Genomic DNA, 4,009 nt, shown 5'->3' with positions numbered 1-4,009 from the left:
GTTTTCATTAGAGAAAATAAGGTTTAGGGGTGACTTGATTGAGGTGTACAAGATGATTAGGGGGTTAGATAGGGTCGACAGTATGAACCTTTTCCCGCGTATTGAGTCGGGTATTACAAGGGGGCATAGCTTTAAATTAAGGGGGGTAGATATTGGACTGAAGTTAGGGGTAGGTTCTTCAGTCAGCGAGTCGTAAGTTCATGGAATGCCCTGCCAGTAGCAGTGGTGGACTCTCCCTCTTTATGGGCATTTAAGCGGGCATTGGATAGGTATATGGAGGATAGTGGGTTAGTATAGGTTAGGTGGGCTTGGATCGGCGCAACATCGAGGGCCAAAGGGCCTGTACTGCGCTGTATTCTTCTATGTTCTATGTTCTAATTACAACACTTAAAAGGTATCTAAATGGGTACATGAATAGGAAGGGTATATAAGGTTTTTATGGCGAAAGTGAGGACTGCAGATGCTGGAGATCAGAGTCAAGATTAGAATAGTGCTGGAAAAGCACAGCAGGTCAGGCAGCATCCAAGGAACAGGAAAGTCGACGTTTCGGACAAAAGCCCTTCATCAGAGTTATGAGCCAAATGCTGGCAAATGGACTAGATTAATTTAGGTTATCTGGTCAGCATGGACAAGTTGGACTGAACGGTCTGTTTCCGTGCTGTACATCTCTATAACCAGGGGAATCTGTCAGGATTTTTGACGAGGTTAAGATGACTGGAAGAGATTGGTTTAACCTTGGTTTAACCCTAAATGTGATGCTGAGAGAATGTTTGGAGTGTGGAATTAATGATGTAACCATGCAAAAGTGACTTCTAGCTGACTGGCTTTGTCATTAGAAAATACAGCAAGAAAGTTACAAGGTAGGCTGACTGTTGCCAGGCTGACTGAGCTTGCAGGACACCATGACTGAAGACAATTGCATACCTTCACTCAAGATATATCCTGAACAAATGGACTCGAGGTCAGTCCACAGCAAAATCCTAAAACAAAGCCAAGCCTCCACCAAATGGTGTAAATTTTCTTCAGGATCCAGGCTAGCAAGCCACTGTAATTGTTGCTATGTGGACTCAAGACAGCAAAAGATTCCCAGTTGACCTGAACTGAGAAAGGGAATCCATAGATGAGTATTCAAGAGAGAGTGCACACCTTGGAAGGCCCACCTACACTTGGCTTGGACCTTGGCAACATCCAAATCGGAATTAATAAAAATAAACGTCTGGTTAAATGGTTACCTGGTCCTAGTGGAGGTTGATACCTGTGCAGCTGTATCAGGATGGCAGGATAGCTCAGTGATTAACACTGCTGCCTCACAATGCCAGGGATCCGGGTTCAGTTTCCAGCCTCAGGAGACTGTCTGTGTGGACTTTGCACATTCTCCCCATGTCTGCATAGGTTCCTTCCGGGTGTTCTGGTTTCCTCCCAAAGGCCAGTAATGTGGTGAAGGAGGTCCAGGACTTCCATGTCCCCGGCAGAGTGGGAGGGCGAGTTGAAATGTTGGGCCACAGGGCGGTGTGGTTAATTGGAGCCGGTGTCCCAGAGGTGTTTCCTAAAGCGCTCTGCTAGGAGGTGTCCAGTCTCCCCAATGCGGAGGAGACCGCATTGGGAGCAACGGATACAATAAATAATATTAGTGGATGTGCAGATAAAACTTTGATGGATGTGGAAGGCTCCTTTTGGGCCTTGGTTGGAGGTGAGGGAGGAGGTGTGGGCGCAGGATTTGCAATTCCTGCGGTGCCAGGAAGGAAGGGTGGGTTGTAGGGGGGGCGTGGACCGGACCAGGAAGTCACAGAGGGAACGGTCTTTGCGGAAGGCGGAAAGAGGTGGGGAGGAAAATATATCCCTGGTGGAGGGGTCCGTTTGGAGGTGGCGGAAACGTCAGCGGATGATTTGGTTTATGCGAAGGTTGGTAGGGTGGAAGTGAGCACCAGGGGCGTTCTGTCCTTGTTATGGTTGGAGAGGTGGGGTCTGAGGGCGGAGATGCGGGGTCTGAGGGCGGAGATGCGGGATGTGGATGAGATGCGTTGGAGGGCATCTTTAACCACGTGGGAAGGGAAATTGCGGTCTCTAAAGAAGGAGGCCTTCTGGCGTGTTCTGTGGTGGTTCCGTCTTCCGCAAAGACCGTTCCCTCCGTGACTACCTGGTCAGGTCCGTGCCCCCTTACAACCCACCCTCCCATCCTGGCACCGCAGGAATTGCAAATCCTGCGCCCACACCTCCTCCCTCACCTCCATCCAAGGGCCAAAAGGAGCCTATGTTCTTTTCCACCTATCCACTCCACCTCCCCTCCCCACTGAGCTATCACCTTCATCCCCTCCCCCACTCACCTATTGTACTCTATGCTACTTTCTCCCCACCCCCACCCTCCTCTAATTTATCTCTCCACCCTTCAGGCTCTCTACCTGTATTCCTGATGAAGGGCTTTTGCCCGAAACGTCGATTTTACTGCTTCTCGGTGCTGCCTGAGCCACTGTGCTTTTCCAGCACCATTCTAATCTAGACTCCTTGAGTCTGGCGTCTACAAGCTTCTCTTTTCTAACACCACATGTTTTGACTTATGATATTCAGACACTAACCTGACACAGCAAATTGAGAGTTGATTGTATTGGTGGACATACCTGTGAGGTTCTTGATGATGCAAATAACTACTCAGAATATCCATGAATATTTAATATAATCTTCTTACTGATGTCATTTATAAAACTAATGTCATTTATAAAATACCGTGCAAGGACTATAACAAACACTACATTGGACAAACAGACAGAAAACTCGCCACGAGGATACATGAACATCAACTAGCCACAAAACGACATGACCCTCTCTCACTAGTATCCTTACATTCAGATGAGGAAGGACACCACTTCGACTAGGACAACACATCCATCCTAGGACAAGCCAAACAGAGACACGCATGAGAATTCCTAGAAGCATGGCATTCTAATTGGAACTCTATCAACAAACACATTTACCACCCCCTGAGAAAAAGAACAGGAAGTGACATCACCATAGGAAGTGGCATCACCAGCCCAAAGAAACCAACTTTTTCACACAGAGTGTGGTACGTGTATGGAATAAGCTGCCAGAGGAAGTGGTGGAGGCTAGTACAATTGCAACATTTAAAAGGCATCAAGATGGATATATGAATAGGAGATTTGGAGGGATATGGGCTGGGTGCTGGCAGGTGGGACTAAATTGGGTTGGGATATCTGGTCGACATGGACGAGTTGGACCGAAGGGTCTGGTTTTGTGCTGTACATCTTTATGATTCTATGACTCTGTAAACCCAAACATATAAATAGAAAGCAGGAATCATCAGCAGTGCTTCGTCTGGAGGCTCACTGAAGATGTTACCTAGTATGGTGATGAAACATCTGAAAATGAACCTTCCAGCTCAGTGAGCAAACCTACATCCAGAACAGTGTGTATGTTAGAGAAGGGAATGACCACACTGGTCTTCTGCACTACATCCCTTCCTCTACTGTGTCGGTGCGTCACTCATTCCCTTTCTACCTGTTCAGTTGCTCTGTCACCACCTCGTTGAATATGCTGTCCACAGCAATCTTGGCATCTGGGGTGTTCCATAGTGAGTCCACCTGCAGCTCCAGTCCCGAAATGTGATTAGCCAGTAGCTGCAGGTGTAAACACTTTTGCACATGGTCACCAGGAAATTTGGAAGTGCCCAAGACTTCCCACAAAGTGCAAGAGGAGCATATCACCATTGCAATCTCTACTGTCACGTCTTTTTAGAATAAGCTTATTAGCTATTCTCAACACAGAACACTAATTGTGATAGGGACATTATTTTGCTCCTGTTGCAATGCAAAGTCCTATGCTTCAAGTCATTGGAGACTTTTAAGTCTTTACTTACCTTATGTTTGCAGGAGGGTTTCCTGACACAATATGTAGACAGGCCAACAAGAGGTGAGGCCATACTGGATTTGGTTCTGGGTAACGAACAGGCCAGGTTGTTAGAATTAGAGGTAGGTGAGCACTTTGGGGACAGTGACCA

General features: G+C 47.2%; 1 protein-coding gene across 2 annotated transcripts in view; it reads left to right on the top strand.

Moving 5' to 3' along the window:
- LOC122541479 (carcinoembryonic antigen-related cell adhesion molecule 6-like) overlaps window positions 1–4,009 on the top strand; it is a 163,129-nt gene that overhangs the window by 153,255 nt on the left and 5,865 nt on the right. The gene's annotated exons all lie outside the window — the stretch shown is intronic.

The sequence above is a fragment of the Chiloscyllium plagiosum genome, chromosome 37 (assembly GCF_004010195.1).
Source record: "Chiloscyllium plagiosum isolate BGI_BamShark_2017 chromosome 37, ASM401019v2, whole genome shotgun sequence".
NCBI lineage: Eukaryota > Metazoa > Chordata > Chondrichthyes > Orectolobiformes > Hemiscylliidae > Chiloscyllium > Chiloscyllium plagiosum.
This window is presented reverse-complemented; position numbering and strand designations above follow the sequence as displayed.